The sequence below is a fragment of the Lethenteron reissneri genome, chromosome 51 (assembly GCF_015708825.2).
Source record: "Lethenteron reissneri isolate LAM-NWPU_2019-01 chromosome 51, ASM1570882v1, whole genome shotgun sequence".
In the NCBI taxonomy this organism is placed as follows: Eukaryota; Metazoa; Chordata; class Hyperoartia; order Petromyzontiformes; family Petromyzontidae; genus Lethenteron; species Lethenteron reissneri.
In genome coordinates, this window is record NC_083829.1 from 1,565,792 (window position 1) to 1,573,558 (window position 7,767).

Genomic DNA, 7,767 nt, shown 5'->3' on the forward strand with positions numbered 1-7,767 from the left:
GAGCTTGGGGCAGCTGTTGGGGGGCTCCGGGTCCTTGCCGCTTGGTGCTTGCTGCTGCCTCCCAGCCTGGTCCGGCGGTTTCTCAGCGATTGTGAGAAATGCAATTGGCACGAGCGACGGCGACGCAAAATGAAACTAAACTGAAGCAAAATAAAACGCCGTGCAGGTCACGGAGGTTATTTGACCATACTTCCCGACGCTGGTCAGGGCTGCGTTTGGTGAAGGCGAGGATGAGAAACACGGAATCGGAGTACGGTACACAATGGATTTTGCTGCTCTGCCATCTGCTGCCATTTCGTAGCCTGGCAGCTGGCCTACAACACCCTGTTCGTGCACAGTGGTGGCCCATCCAAGCATGTCCAGGCTCGAGGCTGCTTAGCTTCCAACGTCTGGATGGTATCGGATTCACTCATGGGGATTGGAGCAAAGGTCTGAGTGCAACATTTACATAAAATCCCACGCAATTCTCCATGGATCCCATTATAATTGCTGTAATTCTTATGGAATGTTACAAGTCGCCGTATTTAATTAATATTATTAATATATATAGCTGACCTATGAGAGTTTTCTTGAGGAAGGGCCCTCGGTCTACATGTGCGTACTAATTGCTTTCAAACAAGGCCCATTAATTAGCGCCGATGTTCATGTTCTCCCCGAGTCCGTGCCAAGCGACGGCTGCTCAGAAGTGAAATGAGCGGTGCGATCGTGACCCTCACTCCGCTCGCGTGGCTCCCCCTTACTCACCTCAACCCCCCTCACCCCTCGCGTGGCTCCCCCTCTACTCACTCAAGCCCTCACACCTCGCATGGCTCCCCCTCTACTCACCTCAACCCCCCTCACTCACCTCGCGTGGCCCCCCCTCTCCTCACCTCAAGCCCCTCACTCCACCTCGCATGGCTCCCCCTCGACTCACTCAATCCCCTCACTCCACCTCGCAAGGCCCCCCCTCTACTCACCTCAACCCCCCTCACTCCACCTCGCGTGGCACCCAATCTCCTCACCTCAACCCCCCTCACTCCACCTCGCAAGGCCCCCTCTACTACCTCAACCACCCTCACTCCACCTCGCGTGGCTCCCCCTCTACTCACCTCAACCCCCTCACTCCACCTCGCAAGGCCCCCCTCTACTCACCTCAACCCCCCTCACCACCTCGCGTGGCACCCAATCTCCTCACCTCAACCCCCCTCACTCCACCTCGCAAGGCCCCCCTCTACTCACCTCAACCACCCTCACTCCACCTCGCGTGGCCCCCCTCTACTCACCTCAACCCCCTCACTCCACCTCGCGTGGCTCCCCCTATCCTCACCTCAACCCCCCTCACTCCACCTCGCATGGCCCCCCTCTACTCACCTCAACCCCCCTCACTCCACCTCGCGTGGCCCCCCTCTACTCACCTCAACCCCCTCACTCCACCTCGCATGGCTCCCCCTCTACTCACCTCAACCCCCTCACTCCAACTCGGAAGGCCCCCCCTCTACTCACCTCAACCCCCTCACTCCACCTCGCGTGGCCCCCTCTACTCACCTCAACCCCCTCACTCCACGTCGCAAGGCCCCCCTCTACTCACCTCAACCCCCCTCACTCCACTCGCATGGCCCCCCCCTCCTCACCTCACCCCCCTCACTCCACCTCGCGTGGCCCCCCCTCTACTCACTCAACCCCCCTCACTCACCTCGCATGGCCCCCCTCTACTCACCTCAACCCCCCTCACTCCACCTCGCAAGGCTCTCCCTCTACTCACCTCAACCCCCTCACTCCACCTCGCATGGCCCCCCCCTCTACTCACCTCAACCCCCTCACTCCACCTCGCATGGCCCCCCCTTACTCACCTCAACCCTCAACTCCACCTCGCATGGCTCCCCCTCTACTCACCTCAACCCCCCTCACTCCAACGCGCAAGGCCCCCCTCTACTCACCTCAATCCCCCTCACTCCACCTCGCATGGCCCCCCCTCTCCTCACCTCAACCCCCCTCACTCCACCTCGCGTGGCCCCCCCTCTACTCACCTCAACCCCCCTCACTCCACCTCGCATGGCCCCCCCTCTATCACCTCAACCCCCCTCACTCCACCTCGCAAGGCCCCCCCTCTACTCACCTCAACCCCCTCACTCCACCTCGCAAGGCCCCCTCTACTCACCTCAACCCCCCTCACTCCACCTCACAGGCCCCCCTCTATCACCTCAACCCCCCTCCACCTCGCAGGCCCCCTCTACTCACCTCAACCCCCCTCACTCCACCTCGCATGCCCCCCCTCTACTCACCTCAACCCCCCTCACTCCGCCTCGCATGGCCCCCCCTCTACTCACCTCAACCCCCTCACTCCACCTCGCATGCCCCCCCCTCTACTCACCTCAACGCCCTCACTCCACCTCGCATGGCCCCCCCTCTCTCACCTAACCCCCCTCACTCCACCTCGCATGGCCCCCCCTCTCCTCACCTCAACCCCCCTCACTCCACCTCGCATGCCCCCCTCTACTCACCTCAACCCCCTCACCGCCTCGCATGGCCCCCCTCTACTCACCTCAACCCCCTCACTCCACCTCGCATGCCCCCCCTCTACTCACCTCAACCCCCTCACTCCACCTCGCATGGCCCCCTCTCCTCACCTCAACCCCCCTCACTCAACCTCGCGTGGCCCCCCCCTCTCCTCACCTCAACCCCCCTCACTCCACCTCGCGTGGCCCCCCTCTACTCACCTCAACCCCCTCACTCCACCTCGCATGGCCCCCCCCTCTCCTCACCTCAACCCCCTCACTCCACCTCGCGTGGCCCCCCTCTACTCACCTCAACCCCCTCACTCCACCTCGCGTGGCCCCCCCCTTCCTCACCTCAACCCCCCTCACTCCACCTCGCGTGGCCCCCCCTCTACTCACCTCAACCCCCCTCACTCCACCTCGCATGGCCCCCCCCTCTCCTCACCTCAACCCCCCTCACTCCACCTCGCATGGCCCCCCTCTCCTCACCTCAACCCCCCTCACTCCACCTCGCATGGCCCCCCCTCTATCACCTCAACCCCCTCACTCCACCTCGCATGGCCCCCCCTCTACTCACCTCAACCCCCCTCACTCCACCTCGCATGGCTCCCCCCTACTCACCTCAACCCCTCACTCCACCTCGCAAGCCCCCCCTCTACTCACCTCAACCCCCTCACTCCACCTCGCAAGCCCCCCCCCTCTACACCTCAACCCCCTCACTCCACCTCGCGTGGCTCCCCCTCTCTCACCTCAACCCCCCTCACTCCACCTCGCATGGCCCCCCCTCTACTCACCTCAACCCCCTCACTCCACCTCGCAAGCCCCCCTCTACTCACCTCAACCCCCCTCACTCCACCTCGCGTGGCCCCCTCTCTCACCTCAACCCCCCTCACTCCCCTCGCATGGCCCCCCTCTACTCACCTCAACCCCCTCACTCCACCTCGCAAGCCCCCCCTCTACTCACCTCAACCCCCCTCACTCCACCTCGCATGGCTCCCCCCTACTCACCTCAACCCCCTCACTCCACCTCGCGTGGCTCCCCTCTCCTCACCTCAACCCCCCTCACTCCACCTCGCATGGCCCCCCCTCTACTCACCTCAACCCCCCTCACTCCACCTCGCATGGCTCCCCCTCTACTCACCTCAACCCCCCTCACTCCAACTCGCAAGGCCCCCCCTCTACTCACCTCAACCCCCCTCACTCCACCTCGCATGGCCCCCCCTCTCCTCACCTCAACCCCCCTCACTCCACCTCGCGTGGCCCCCCCTCTCCTCACCTCAACCCCCCTCACTCCACCTCGCATGGCCCCCCCCTCCCCCTCACTCACAACCCCCCTCACTCCACCTCGCATGGCCCCCCCTCTCCTCACCTCAACCCCCCTCACTCCACCTCGCATGGCCCCCTCTACTCACCTCAACCCCCTCACTCCACCTCGCAAGCCCCCCCCTCTACTCACCTCAACCCCCTCACTCCACCTCGCATGGCTCCCCCCCTACTCACCTCAACCCCCTCACTCCACCTCGCGTGGCTCCCCCTCTACTCACCTCAACCCCCCTCACTCACCTCGCGTGGCCCCCCTCTACTCACCTCAACCCCCCTCACTCCACCTCGCATGGCCCCCCCTCTACTCACCTCAACCCCCTCACTCCACCTCGCATGGCTCCCCTCTACTCACCTCAACCCCCTCACTCCACTCGCAAGGCCCCCCCTCTACTCACCTCAACCCCCTCACTCCACCTCGCATGGCCCCCCCTCTCTCACCTCAACCCCCCTCACTCCACCTCGCGTGGCCCCCCCTCTACTCACCTCAACCCCCCTCACTCCACCTCGCATGGCCCCCCTCTATTCACTCAACCCCCCTCCACCTCGCAAGGCCCCCCTCTACTCACCTCAACCCCCCTCACTCCACCTCGCATGGCCCCCCCTCTACTCACCTCAACCCCCTCATCCACCTCGCATGGCCCCCCCTCTACTCACCTCAACCCCCCTCACTCCGCCTCGCATGGCCCCTCTACTCACCTCAACCCCCTCAATCCACCTCGCATGTCCCCCCCTCCTCACCTCAAACCCCCCTCACTCCACCTCGCATGGCCCCCCCTCTACTCACCTCAACCCCCTCACTCCGCCTCGCATGGCCCCCCTCTACTCACCTCAACCCCCCTCACTCCGCCTCGCATGGCCCCCCTCTACTCACCTGAACCCCCCTCACTCCACCTCGCATGGCCCCCCTCTATCACCTCAACCCCCCTCACTCCACCTCGCATGGCCCCCCTCTACTCACCTCAACCCCCTCACTCACACTCGCATGCCCCCCCCCTCTCCTCACCTCAACCCCCCTCACTCCACCTCGCATGGCCCCCCTCTACTCACCTCAACCCCCTCACTCCACCTCGCATGCCCCCCCTCTACTCCCACCTCAACCCCCCTCACTCCACCTCGCATGGCTCCCCCCTACTCACCTCAACCCCCTCACTCCACCTCGCGTGGCTCCCCCTCTACTCACCTCAACCCCCTCCCTCCACCTCGCATGGCCCCCCCTCTACTCACCTCAACCCCCCTCACTCCACCTCGCATGGCCCCCCCTCTCCTCACCTCAACCCCCCTCACTCCACCTCGCATGACTCCCCTCTACTCACCTCAACCCCCCTCACTCCACCTCGCATGGCCCCCCTACTCATCTCAACCCCCTCACTCCACCTCGCATGACTCCCCCTCTACTCACCTCCCCCCTCACTCCCTCGCATGGCTCCCCCTCTCCTCACCTCAAACCCCCTCACTCCACCTCGCATGACTCCCCCTCTACTCACCTCAACCCCCCTCACTCCACCTCGCATGGCTCCCCCTCTACTCATCTCAACCCCCCTCACTCCACCTCGCAAGGCCCCCCCTCTACTCACCTCAACCCCCCTCACTCCACCTCGCGTGGCCCCCCCTCTACTCACCTCAACCCCCCTCACTTCCACCTCGAAAGGCTCCCCCTCTACTCACCTCAACCCCCTCACTCCACCTCGCATGCCCCCCCCTCTCCTCCCTCAACCCCCCCTCACTCACACCCTCGCGTGGCCCCCCCTCTCCTCACCTCAACCCCCCCTCACTCCACCTCGCGTGGCCCCCCCTCTCCTCACCTCAACCCCCCTCACTCCACCTCGCATGCCCCCCCCCTCTCCTCCCTCAACCCCCTCACTCCACTCGCGTGGCCCCCCCTCTCCTCACTCAACCCCCCTCACTCCACCTCGCGTGGCCCCCCCTCTCCTCACCTCAACCCCCCTCACTCCACCTCGCAAGGCTCACACCGCCCGCAGTAGGGGAGCTGCAGAAGGTGCTCTCTCTGTACTCGCCCCTACTTACCCCTCCCCTCTCATCACACTCTCTACTCCCCTCCACACACGCTTCTACCTCTCATCACACTCTCTACTCCCTCCACGCACTCTCCTACCTCTCCATCTTATCTCACTCTACTCCCCTCCACACACGCTCCTACCTCTCCCCTTTCATCCCACTCTACTCCCCTCCACGCACTCTCCTACCTCTCATCCCACTCTACTCCCCACCACGCACTCTCCTATCTCGCCCCTCTCATCTCACTCTACTCCCCACCACGCACTCTCCTACCTCTCCCCTCTCATCTCACTCTACTCCCCTCCACGCACTCTCCTACCTCTCCCCTCTCATCTCACTCTACTCCCCTGCATGCACTCTCCTACCTCTCATCCCACTCTACTCCCCTCCACGCACTCTCCTACCTCTCCCTTCTCATCCCACTCTACTCCCCTCCACGCACTCTCCTATCTATCCCCTCTCATCTCACTCTACTCCCCACCACGCACTCTCCTACCTCTCCCTTCTCATCTCACTCTACTCCCCTCCACGCACTCCCCTGCCTCTCCCCTCTCATCTCACTCTACTCCCCTCCACGCACTCTCCTACCTCTCCCCTCTCATTTCACTCTACTCCCCTCCACGCACTCTCCTACCTCTCCCCTCTCATACCACTCTACTCCCCTCCACGCACTCTCCTACCTCTCCCCTCTCATCTCACTCTACTCCCCTGCACGCACTCTCCTACCTCTCATCTCACTCTACTCCCCTCCACACACTCTCCTACCTCTCATCTCACTCTACTCCCCTCCACGCACTCTCCTACCTCTCCCTCTCATCTCACTCTACTCCCCTCCACACACTCTCCTACCTCTCATCTCACTATACTCCCCTCCACACACTCTCCTACCTCTCCCCTCTCATCTCACTCTACTCCCCTCCATGCACTCTCCTACCTCTCCCCTCTCATACCACTCTACTCCCTCCACGCACTCTCCTACCTCTCCCTCTCATCTCACTCTACTCCCCTCCACGCACTCTCCTACCTCTCTCTTCTCTTCTCATCTCACTCTACTCCCCTCTTACCTCTCTCCTCACTCTACTCTCTTGCATGCACACTCAGCTACAGCAATCAATGCCTTCCATCAAAACTCTCAGTCAATCTCCACTCGGTGAGAGGTTGTTAAATCTCCTCTGCCCTCCTTCGGTTTGGCTGGAACTCGCTTACCGCCAGACATTCGTGTTCAAGGCATCTTGCCTATGACCGACTGTCTCTCTCAGTCTCTCTCTGCAATGCAAATACGCCCTCTGTTTCTGTCCAGCATCCTGCGATGTGGCCACATTTAGACACTGCAATCAATCCACGTCGTACTGCAATGCGTTGGTGGCACGAGCGCTCAGCTGAAGCGTGTTTCCTGACTTACCGAGAGCCGCCCCTAAGCCGCACACGGACGACTTCAACCGATCCACGTTGTCAGTGGCACAAGGGGCACAATGTCGCATGCTGAACTTCTTTTCCACCGTACTTAGCCTCCCGCGCCAATCGGAAGTGCGGATTAGTGTCCTAATCTGGTGAATGAGGACCCTCAGACGCTGAACTCTGACGGGCAACGTCTCCTCTGTGCTGCACGGCACGAGACTTAGCGCCACCTCCTCTGTGCTGAGCGGCTCGCTTAGCGATCACGGGGCCCGTGCATTCCTCCAAGTGTCGTACTGTCGAGGACTCACACGACCATGAGCATGGTGCTGCCGTGGCCATGCAAACCAAACCGCTGTTCCTACAGTGAAACCACAGTGGCCTGCGCTCCCCCAAGGGAGCAGGGACAGCACTCCTACACCAACTCTCTCCCGAAGCCCTCTCGTGGCGAGCAGACCATTATAAGACTTTCTAACGACGCGCAAGAAATGTGTGAAGAATGTGCGTCTCGTTTGAATTTTGTGCTTTCCAGCTCGCGCTGTTGTTCAGCCATGATGAT